Raw genomic sequence first — 13,270 nt, 5'->3', positions numbered from 1 at the left:
GAAGGTCATCTAGCACACCATCCCCATGATGGATGATGCTCGACTAGTTAGGCAATGACTTTACCGCATGAATCCCAAATATGCAATGATTGTGAGAGAGGAAATCCAAAAGTTGATCGATATAAGATTCCTATATGAGATCAAGCATATGGACTAGGTATCCCCTATAGTCATTGTGCTAAAAAAGAATGGCAAGTTTATGTCAATATAAAGAAGGTAAATGCTGCCTCACAAAAAGACCACTCTCCATGACCGTTTAGGAGCATGTATTAGAGAGAGTAGTAGGAAAACAACTTTCTTTGATGGATTCTCTAGTTATAGTAGGAATTCCAATAGACCTAGTTTATCAAACAAAAGGGCATTTGCCACAAAATGGGATGTTTATGCTTCACGAGTGATGCTCTTTGGTCTCACCAATGCTCTTGCAACATTCCAGAGGCTGATGATTGTGGCCTTTGAAGAATGTCAAAGGGATTATTTAGAAGTATTTCTCGACAATTTATGTGTCCATTCGACATGGGACGACCACCTCAGATATTTAAAACTACTCTTCGAGAGGTACCATCTATACAAAATTCCCCTCAACCCCTCTAAATGTCAATTTTGGGTTAAACATGAAATCTCCATGGACTACAACAAGGTCAAGCTCATTCTAGAGCTACTACCCCCCATAAACACCGAGGGTGTACAACTCTTCACTAAGAATATTGGCTATTATAGGAGATTCATGTATAGTTGTGCCAAGATACCCTACCCTTATATAATATTCTAATTGTATTTACCTAAACAGAGGCATGCCAAACCTCATTTGAGATCCTTAAACTTGCACTAGCTTCAGCTACTATAGTACACGAACCAAATTGAGATTTAATATTCTATGTGCATATAATGCCTCAAAGTTTGCAATAAGGCATGTTTGGTAGGTGCAACTAGGCAAGTATAATATGTATTACCCTATATATTTTGCAAGTCTCCAACTTAATGATGCCAAGATGAATTACAAAACCACGAAGAGGGAAGGTCTCACAATGGTTTATGCTGTGAGAAATTTTAAGCCACTATTTGCTAGCAAACAAGTTTGTATTCTTTGTAGACCATTAGGCACTTCTCACAAACCTTGTATGACTAGACGGATCAATGGTGGATGCTTATATTACTAGAGTTTCATTTCATGGTTACGGTTTGCAAGGGAAGAACACATTTTATGGTGGACCATATGTCTAGTATTCCAAATGGATAGCCAGAAAGCTAGCATTGATGATGATCTCCTTGATGCCCCATTATTCCTTGTCAATTTAATACCGGAATGGACTCAAGACGTTGGCCACTTAATTATATCGAATGGATAAGGATGTCATAATGCATCATTTTTCTACAAACATGAGTTTATCAATGGTTAGAAGAAGCCCCTTCGGGCATAGCAAGATGGCATTTTGTAGGAGAGATCATGGCTCGAGATCATGGCCCAAATCCGATCTATGGTAGCCCACTCTCTTTATCGATGGGAATTTGCTAAACGTTGTGACTCTACCAAAGAGCTTCCATCCCTCAAAAAAGAAGGATTATATGCCTCTTACTGGGATTTTTATGGACCAACCATTTGCAAAATGGGGCATCGATTTTATCTGACCCATAAGTCTAGCAACCAAAGGGACACACGCTTGATATATTATTGTGGTGAATGGCTACTTTACCAAGTGGGAAGAAGACAACATGTCCAAGAAAGCTAATGCTAGGGCAATAGCTAAGTTCCTATCCCGTTCCTATATCAGAACATCATATCATGCTTTGGCCTTCCCTTGGAAATAATTAGCGATCAAGGGACTCACTTCATTAATGAAACTATATAGATCCTCATGAGAAAGTTTCCAATAGTTCATAGGAAATGTACTCCCTATTATCCTAGAGCAAACCGCCAAGTTGAGAGCTCCAATAAGAATGTATGCAGCACCATGACGTGCATAGTAGAGGCCAACCAAAGTGACTAGGAGCATAAGCACATCGCTGCAATATGGGCATATCGTACCACGTATAAAGTTGAAAATAATTGCACCCCATTCATTCTTGCCTTCAAGGTTGAAGACGTAATGCCCATGGAGTTTGTAGTACCTAGTCTATGGGTGGGCCAAAAAAAGCAGAATTACCTATTTTAACAAGATTTTGCCAAAATTCTCCCATACTTCCAGACAACTTCCAAATTGCCAAAACAACCTCCCAAACACAAAATCCGCATCTCCACATGTCATCCAACTGTGAATTCACAAAGTTTTGACCTAAGGCCACCGATATCATGGAGTTTGCACACTTACAATGTTTATTTAGAAGACCTTCCGATTGTGGTGCTAGGCTAATCCATGGGAAACCCAAGGTAGTTACGAATATCTTGATGTCGCCTGGCTTCTAGTTTTGGATAGAGATGCAAGGCTACAACCAGCATGGAGAATCCCCTTCTTCAAGTAGCCCCAATTTTGGAAAATATATTTTTTAGACAAACACAGATGCCCTTGCCTCGGCGATGCAAGTGGAGTTTTTTCAGGAACCTGAGAGAAAATGATCTAAGTGTATTATACAACTTCCCTTGCTTCAATTTTCCCATAGTAGCCTCAGCACCATCCCTCATCTACCATATGCAGCACTTCATTGAACAATATGAAGCTGTCCCTAATCCACAAACGTGGTCACTCCATCCATTATTTTTGGCTTCCTAGAATTTTTCTCTGCCACGTTCTCGCCTACTGAAAATTATGGAAGAATGCCAATGCAATATTCAACAAGAGTTGGTTTTTGAACTTGACCAAGGCCCAAACCTGAAGCAAATCATACGGCTCTATCTTTGCATGCGCACTCTCCATGTACACCACATACAAATGTTTAAAGATATGTTTGACACACATTTTTAGGAGCCTCATCATCCTTTTTGCCCCATCTCTCAAAGACTACTCGAAGGCCACTCCAACTACCTCACCAATTCTTGATCCAAGGATGGATTGCCACATTTTTCACCTTCTAGTGTAATTCTATAGTTTAGGGTTTTGCTAGAGTTGCCTTAGAGCCCATATCGACCCAAGAGGAATGTAAAACTAGGAAGAATAGAGTAGAAAGAGGTAGAAATAAAAGAGAGAATAGGGTTGGCCCTCCTTTTTAGATGCCCAAGAGCATGACGAACCTTATACGTGCCATTAGAATTTTAAATGGCAAAGGTTTTAATCTTTTCAACTTCATCCTCTTGAGGACTTTGTCTAAGTCAACACCTAAGATGGTTGATGTAAGGGGTGTGGCTACAAGATTTTTTTATATTGGGGATGAGTTCCATCAATCAGTTGATCAAAGTTGTTGCATTCATCTCATGAAACTTTTCCCAAAATGTATTTATCTATACCTACTCCATTAGCCATTCAACTGTTGTGTCTTTGGTTGGGGTTTTGTTGACCCTCTTTGTTCATTTGTTTTGCTCCTTTAGTCAGGCTTTGTCTTGTTGATTTGATGCTTCTCCCAATTTGACAAGTGTTCTTTCTTCTTTAGCTCATGGCTGCCCTTTATTTTCATATTCTTCTCCTCCTTCTAGTGGAATTGCTACTCTTTTAACTTCTTTGGTTTTGTCTAGGCTTGTGATTGGGTGACTACCATTGATTCTAAATCTGTTGTCCCCATGTCCTTCCCCATTGGAGTGCATGATCTTCTTGATCGCATGCTTTCTCAAGCATGTCAATTTGCTTCTTCAAAAATCGGCACTCTATTTTTATGTGTCCTTCCTTCACATAGAAGACATGTGGTGTTGCTGCTCTTTGATCTTTTGCCTTGGTAGGATTTCTTCATATCTTGTTCCACTGTGTGGATGTCCATCTCTTCTTATTTTACGAATGGTCTTTGGTCACATGGCTCAAGTGGTCACAAATGTTGCACCATCTACGTGCCCAACATTCATTTGCCGTATGATCCTAGATTTTGCATTTTTGGCACTAGGCCTCTCCCTTTTTTGGGTTCCCTTAGATACCCATTTCCTTCAAGAGCTTCTTGATCTCCTCCTTTTTTATTTTGTATCCTTTTTGGGAGCTATCTCTTCTTCTTCTTTGTTGTTGCTATCTGCTTCTTGGGTGGATTTTTTTCATTTTGGGCTCTAGATTCCCCTAACAAAATTTTTGGAGCGAGCGATTTGTCATATGTCCTCATTAGGTACATTATCTCCATGCTGCACAGCTCCATTCCTAGAGTGAGGTCACTACAATGCCATTCTAGCTTACATATTGATTAGCATATGCAGTCATACACCATTCCTCCCTTCATTTTGTTGAGGTGATTTGAGCTCTAGAAATATGTTGTCCTTGCTGAATTCATGCTAGAACCTCTTAAGGGATATACCCTTCAACTCATCGTAGGGTGATAGAGTGTCCATCAAAGTATTAGTTGTACCATCTGATGGCCTTGTTGGCAAATTGGTGGGAAAATACATTCAGTACTCATCCTCTCAAATGGCTTGCAAGAGTGCAGCAGCATTCAAAAAAATATGAACATGAGAGTGGGTGATATCTCCCTTGCTTCCTTTGAAGTTCTAAAAGTTCATCCTTATCTTCATGCTTCCTGGTCCATTGGTCCCTCACTGTAGGTATTTGGGTGGGGTGATTGGTTGGAGAAACTTTAACTGGGTAGCCTCAGTCTTCTTGTTCAACTTGATTCAATCGATCACCTCTATCATCTCGATCAACTTTATCTTGGTTGGCTTTGTTGCTTCAGTTGGCTTGCTCAAATCTATTGGACTTCTACCTCTTGATTTGCTCTTCCTTATTTTCTCTTCTTGATGCAATCTTCTTCTTGCAATGGGGATGAGGATCTACTCCCTTGTCTTTGCCAAAATTCACTTAAAATCACTAGAGGTGGGGTCTACTGACTCCCTGGATCACTCCCTTTTTCCTCTCCTCATTTGATGTCAATGTTGGCAAAAGCATCCACCCACTCACTACACTTAAACAGGAATTCATATTCTTCTTTTACCATTTTGAGCCTTCATGTCTAGGCCTCAATACCTTCAATCCACTCCTCTCTCCATTGTTGGCATTTGAATTGACATCTCCTTCTTGACTTGAGTGAGGACATTGAAAGCAAATTCTTCTTTATACCTGGCACATAGAGTACATCTGATATTCTGAAATCTGTGCCATCAGTGGATGTGAGAATAATGTCTCCCACTCCACATACTGAGAAGAATTATTTGCACAAGTTACCTTCTTCTTGGTGGGTGAAGAATGCAAAGTTACAAATAGATTTTTCTTGGAAGTGATGTGCTTTGAAGCACCACTATCTGTTGTTACACCTGGAGTAAGGAAGACCAGGGATGTTTTGAGAGCACTTGGAAGTGAGTATCATTCACCGTGATCCTCTCTGCTATATTTTCTAGTGCACAAACTTGCATAATACCTAGCATAATCTCCAAAATGTTCATGCCAAATGCATGCCATAGTTATTGTTTTGGATATTAGCCCCATGGCCCTTTGCTTCTTTTAGGTTTGTGGATCTTTCATCTTTTTTAGATATATAGTTGAGGGTCGAGCAAATGCAAATTGGTAAACATACATTAGTGTGAGGGCCAGGAGGAACGAATAACTCAAAGAAATGTGATTAGCATGGAGTAAGAGAAGGACAGAGTGTAATCATTTGTAGGCTAGAGCAACATGGGTGCAAGAACTGTGGGAGAAAGAGTTAAGCCGAGTCTCCCCAAAAGAATATTCTATCAAATGCAAGCCACCACAGATGCCCATCATGCAATTGGTGTTCCCAATCTCCCCCACAATTCCCTTAAACATTGAACAAGCATGGCAAAGGGCCATATGGGTCCAAATGCGAGTCACAAAAGATTTGGTGGGTGGCAGTAAATCATCAAATAAATATGGTCAAAACCATTGAGAAAATCTGAATTCCTAATAGCCAAAATGAAGCTATTTTCTTTTTAAATATCACTAACCATGCTCAACACCATTGAGACAATATCAAGTCCTCATATTTTCTTTTTGAATATGGCTAAGGACCAATATTACAAGATGCACTACATCTATGAGCTTGAAACAACACAACTCTATAAGCTCCTTTATGAGTGTGGTTCACCGCCCACACATCAATGGATAGCCAAACTTGCCAAACATTCTTGATGTAGTAGTAGGATGAGATCCAAAGTATGAGAACACTGCTTGAATGTCAATTGGGGGTAATGTTGAGTCTCAAAGCGATACTGTTTCAACCCCCAAGGACAATCTGGGTGAAGTTAAAGTAGCAAAGGGTAGGTGGAGGAGAAAAGGACCATCTTGCGCGAAGTACAAAGCGAGAGACAAAGCAAAGTGGAAGGTGCAATTCACATCATCTTCATCAATCCAAACCCATGATAGCCATTGTATTCCAAACAACAAGGGGTGACAATGGGGTTTGCAACTTGTAAAACATTGGGAGGTCATGCCAGGGTGTCAAGGATGTTTGGCACTCAAGTAATGTCATGTACCCTTCTAGCATGGTGTGAATGGTTGTAAATGCAGGTGGATAGCACTCACTACACATAGTTAGAAGCCCTTATATAAAGATCATAGACTCCATAAAGTTAGGGTCTTCTTGTTGTGGGGGCCACTTATGTGCATAGGTTTTAGCTGAACTGTTAGTTGTACATCTTTTTTCTACCCAAGAGACTAAGTAATGAAAGTAATATTTTTTCCAATCAGTCATCATGAATTCGTTCTCCTTGCTATCTAGTTCATTTTTAGGTAATGCATTTCCTCTTGGCCCTTATGTTTTGCTCCCCACTACAGTCAAAATGAAAGAATGTGAACTAGAAAGATAGCTAGTTGAACACTTTAGAAATGGCTATATTCAACCAAGTAGCTCACGTTAGTCTTCATCAATTTTACTAGTAAAGAAAAAGGATGGTACTTTGCGGGTACTTCCACATAGATTAAAACCTTTAAATCAAATCACAATAAACAATAAATATCTTATGCCTCGCATTGGTGAGCTCTTTGATCAATTGCAAGAGGCTAAATAATTTACTATATTTTTTTAATACCTATATATCATATATATCCAGAATGTCTTCTTGTACTAAGTTGAAGTAATGAACTTTGCTTTAACTGATACTTGTACATATTTAAGACACTTATCAATAGTATCTTACTACCTAGGAACATTTGTTGTATTCTTAGAGTTATCCGTATCTATAGTAAAATAAGAAAGAAGAATATGGAACATTTGAAAGAAGTGTTCCAATTGATAGAGAAAACTCTCCTTTTGCTAAAGAATGCAAGTGTGAATTATTTGCAAAAGAAGCACACTATTTGGGACACATCATATCCCAATGGGCCATATTAGAATGGATACATCCAAAAAACTTAAAGATTACAAACACTCTTGGGTTTGTCAAGATTTTAAATAAGATTCATCCATGATATGCACAAAATAGTTGTTTTGATGACAAATCAACTTGGATGGAAGGCACCTTCATACCTCAAAGGAAGATTTTTTAAAAGCTAAAAGTAGCCAGAGTTGTCACCCTTCTCTTGAAGGTAGTCTATCCCTATGAACAATTCATGGTGGTTGAAATAGATAATGTGATTTTGATAATTGGAGTAATACTTCTAAAAAGAGGTCGAAGGTTGACCAATATCTTTTGAAAGTAATAAGTTATCAATGAAACTACTCCACATACAAGAAGGAATTGTATGCTATAGTTTGTGTTAAAGATAAAGTAGTGACAGAGTCCAAGAGAAATTAATACACAACAAAATGTGAGAGACACATATTTAGACAGCTAGAGCTTCTTTTTCTAACTTTACATTGTCAAAGTCACCTTATGTTGTGATTAGGCATGATATAACAAAATTTTCCCTTGCATGAGTCAATTCCAATGTGACTACCATACTTTATTTCTCCTCTTCCAACTCAATCACCTTAGTATTGCTAGGAGAAGCATTTTTGCATCGACCAAAGATGTGTTAGCATGTCTGGCCATTCTTCTACTAACAATTGATTGTCTTACAAAAGAATATTATTTGTCAACCGAGTTAATTGATGAAGTCAAGTAAACATAAGGTAGAGGAATGACTTAAATCTAGATGTATGACTCATAATCTTGAATAACTTCAATAGAACTATGAACTTACAAGGAATATCCCAATATGTCATCAAACAAAGTGATATATGCTTATAAGAGAAGGGGACAAGCAAGGAGGGATGGTGCACGGGCTACTCAAATGTAGTAATTCCCTCATTAATGTTAGTGTTTATTATATCCTACTCTATGTACACCCTTTCAGTAATGATTTCAATGGACGCTAGTGGTATTTTTGGAGATTTAGTGGCTCAATATCTGTGTGTGTGTGTGTGTGTGTGTGTGTGTGTGTGTGTGTGTGATGACCCTTTGAGATCCACTAAGGTGGCTCAATATCTCTATGTGTGTGTGTGATTACCCTTTGAGATCCACTAAGGACCTAGCTCATTTTGGTTCTCATTTCATATTATTTAGTGCTATGAACCATTGCCCAAACTTTTGTGTGTTTTTCCCAATGTTGATGTTGGTGATATTTGCAAGTCTTCCAAAGGATTTCCCAATTTCATAAGTAAATCAATATAGTATACAAGGCTTGACTCTCCAAAGGGTTTAGAGAGTCAAATCCTAATAGTGATTTCACAATTTTATAATGCAATCTAGTACAATGTAAAGGGTGGAATGCAAACCTTTTGTATGGTTGATACAACTTATAGCATATCTAGACTGATTGTCGCAAAATGTGTAAACTAGTCTTCGGGATCGTATTTAACAAATGCCAAAGTAGAGGTTTGTCTCCATACTTGTATGTATTCCAAGCATAGTTTATGGATTTCAAGCATGTTTGTCACTCTACGCAAGTACTAACTAGAACTTGAGTTATCTGTGCCATTCATCATTGTAGACTTTTGCACCATTTTTCATGTAGCCTTGCACGTGCTTATTTTGAAATGCTTATTTTGATGGGATACCAAATGTTCGCAAAAAAAGGCCTCGTTACTAAGATGCCCAAATACACTATTATGGACCATTAAAGTCACGCTCATGGTTCCATATATTTCTTTCTCTCTAATTAGACAATTGGGAGGTGATAGTATATTTAAGAGAGTCTTTAGACACTTCTCTATGAGAAACGTTTTCAACCCCGATGTGACTTTGTAGGTTAAAAATTTCTTCATCTCGTTATAAGGGGAAAACAAGAATTTGAATTCTATTTGGAAATTTTGATTTAAAATGACTACAAGATATAGTTGCTTGTGATTCTTTGGAAAGAGCCATTTGGCTTATAAGCCTAAATTTTGGCAATTGTTTCAAAATACTAGCTCAATAGCAAGCTATGGTTGGCTTGCGATTCTTCTGAAAGAATTATCTTATAAGACTCTAAAGGGATACATTGTTTAGGCTACTAAGCATGGTAGTCAAAGTTCACCCATACAAAACTAAAGAAGTTAAACAATACCTTGCTAAACCTTATAGTCAATATATCATTTTGCATACATGACACTTAACAAATTTAAGCATTTGTACATGTAATCAATTTGTTGAATTTCATTAAGTATACATCCAAATAAATTTAATGACAATGCATATTTTCAATTAGAGGACATTTGACTGCTTGCATTTTCATACGGATTATATCATTTGATACAATGTGAAGTACTTTATAACAACTTCAATAAACCGGACTACATGGATATATTATTCTTTTAGAAAGACCACAATTGGAAAAGTTTCCATTTGTAAAATTGATTGTTGGGGGGTCCCCATCATCCTCATACATTGAGTTGGGTTGGCAATCACGCGTTAGAGACACTTTGGCAAAATTCAATGTATGGCTTCTTTGTCGCTAAATCGAGAAGGGTGAATGAACATGCCATCATCCCAAAGAACACTATAAATAAAATTCCATGTTGCAAAACTCGTATTCTCACTTGTTATCTTACCATGTTTTAGAAAAATTCATGAACAACACTAATTTTTAGAATTTAGCTCGTGGTATATTCATCATAGGCTTCCATGTTTGTATTTTTTTGTATGTTAGTGTGCAAATTTATTGATGTTCTTAGATATAATATCTTGTAGACCTCACATTATGTACTCAAAATCTAATATAACTCTCCATATTCAAATTTTATGAGTATATATGTCAAGGCTTTCTCTTTAGCTTGAGAATTAATTCAAAAGTGTTGCTGGATTGGTTGGTCTAACACTGTACTAGCATTGTATTTCCTCTTATTCATCGCTAATCAACGTGGCAATTCAGTAGGTATAGAATGGCTTGCTCATGATCAACCATCCATTCTACATTACTCATCATATAAAAGATTTCAATCGCGAATGCTACTATAGCAAACCATTTTGTAAAGTGTCTTGCACATCCTAAGGTTTGTGCAATATGTTTATTCTTTTGTTTATCCATTCTACAATGTTAATTGTAGTTCCTAGATAGAAACTTTTCATAGAATCATTGTCAATGCTAAATGGAGTGACCTTTAGGATGGGTATTTATGTACTTCATAAAATGGCCAATGCTAAATTGAGAGATCTCTAGGACAAGTCTTTCTATCTAAGTAAGATTCCTTAGGATGAGAGCTAGTGAAAATCTACTCATCCATGATATTCCATGCAAAGGGTATGAAACTTGGGTCTATAATATAACTACCATGTTTCCTTTCGTTGGTCCTTATAGGTCCACCATCTCATTGCAAAAGAAATGATAAGGAGTAGAAACGGCTTGGCCGATGCTATAATGACACCTATTACAAGAAATTAAGAAGAATTTGTTGTATAGATGTTATATAGGGTAAATTTCAAGACTTGTAAATGAACAAATGCCGAACAATCAAGCACTAAACGTAAACGAACAAAGAGAGACCGAAGGAATGGACTGAGAATCCAAAAGAGTCCTAGCGAAGGTCGAAAAGCTTCAAAATTACCCATAGCTAAAGAAAGCATTCCTACGATCAATCAAAATTGGCACATCATAGACTACACGCACTAGACGAGGGTAGCAACCCTCCAAAAGTTGATTCCACAAAGCCTCCGCTACTACGAGCTCTAGAGAAAACTCCTACTACAAGTAAAGAAACCTCTCAAAGGTAGAATATGAAGACGCATTACCCACTGACTTAAACAACAATGGCACTATCCATTGACACTAAGAGCAATGAAGAAAATACTACATAAACCATTAGAAAATCCACCAAACTGACCACCCACAAAGAAGCAACCATAAGGGCATGCATTCTCACAAGAAAACAATTCTACAAAGAAAAAAACACATGCCAAATTGTAGGAGCACACTGGCAATGACAAGACACAAAAACCAAAGTGCTAGGCAAAACAAGGAAAGAATGAACATGGCAATAAGATGACAAATAACAAAGCTAAATACCAAATACAAAATGAGAAAGAGACAACTAAAGTACCAAAACCAACTACAACTACCAAAACTCAAAAGATAGCTCGAGGCAAAAAAGGCAAGAAACGTACACCATCTCATTTTTCATGGCAAGGATACCACCAGTTTAACTCATTTTTCCTTGCTTTTTTTTTTTGGACACCAACAAGACCACAGAATTGGCATCAACAAAATCCCAATAAGAGATAACCATCACCCAAAAGACACCAAAACTATAAAGGAACATGCCATCAAAAAAAATATGCATGGTGAAAGATGAGCTAAAGCATGTCAACATACTCTATCAAGAGGCACCAAAATGCATATTGCCAAAAAACTTGCTGAAAACAACAACTGCTATTGTCTACGACCACAACAAAACATTGTGAAAACTAATCAAACAACCAAAAACATTTTACGAGGTGTAAACAATCAACTAAACCAAGATTAAGAGAGACTAAGGGGAATGTCAACAATGTCCTAACACTGAGGACAAACTACCAAAACCCAACACAAGAAACCAAACAACTCACGAGACACCTAGAGAGCCTAAACACAAAGAAAAAATACAAAACATAGAGCACAACAAAGAGAAAGTAAAGCCAAGAGAGGATGAGACAAAGATTACACCAAGAAGACAAGCAACCAAGAAGACCAAATACCATGCAACTTCACGAACACATGAACCCAACAAAGATTGCATATGTAATGTAGATATCTAAATTCATTTATTTCATTTATATCAATAGTATTCTTTTCATCGTGAGTTCATCCTCCTTCATGGTGATAATGAAGATGGGCTAAATGAAAAGTGTCAAGATTGTAGATGGGAGTGGTTAGTATGTTTGTTTTTCCCGCCCATCTTTTCAAATTCCTTATTCATAATATGTTTAAATTCTTGTCAACATTCCCATGGATCTATTGACTCCAAGAATTCCAATGATCACACATCATCATACTTTGACTTGATTTTGTATGCTTTCCCATTGAAGCTAAATGTACCCTACATTTAAGCCACTCCATTGGGTGTCATATCATACTGATGACATTGCACTTTGGGCCTATCACTAAGCCTAAAGGTGCCCACTTAGAATTGTAAGTATCTCAATAATTTTTTATTTATAATCCACGTCTTCAAGGATTTCTTGCTTTGGGTGTTTGTCAACCCTCAACAATCTTGGGTTAACAATTACATAATCATCACAATACCCTCAATCAAACTTTCATCATAATTACTATAAATAGAATGTATAAAAAAATTTGTGCGATGTTTGTGGTGGGTATTTTTGTGTGGGGGGGGGGGGGGGGGGCGAGGGGGGGTTTCGTTTTAACTCTTGGTTTGGATGGGTGCCTCAAACATTTGTTGGGGAAGATAGTGAATGCTCTTTATTCTGAGAAACATAGCTTATCAACAAGATGGATTGGATGGAAAACATCTAGATTGTGGATGGGAGTGGTTCATATGTTTGTTTTTCTCTACCATCTTCTTTAATTCATTATTGGTCATATGTTCAAATCGTTGTCACTTTCCAAGGATAGAGAGAGGTAAAGGGGAAGGGGGGGGGGGGGGGGGGGGGCGGGTTTAACATTTGGTTTGGGTGGGGTGGAGATTGGTGCCTTATTCCATTCAAAGTTGGGAGGACAAACTTCAAAGACAAGAATTTGGATGCCCTTTGTTCTCAAAGACATAGCTTATCAACAAGCTAGGTTTTACAAACCCACCCTAACAGAGGAAAAAGTTGGGGGGGGGGGGGGGGGGATTTGTTGGAATGTTGTGGCCTTACAAAGAATGGCAACAAAGCAAAGCTTCTAAGCCACTTTTTGATAAAACCATGCTGTGGCGATTCTTTTTT

The sequence above is a fragment of the Dipteris shenzhenensis genome, chromosome 13 (assembly GCF_047967505.1).
Source record: "Dipteris shenzhenensis isolate YYH24624 ecotype China chromosome 13, Dip_SZ_1.0, whole genome shotgun sequence".
Lineage (NCBI taxonomy): Eukaryota > Viridiplantae > Streptophyta > Polypodiopsida > Gleicheniales > Dipteridaceae > Dipteris > Dipteris shenzhenensis.
Note: the sequence above shows the minus strand (reverse complement) of the source record.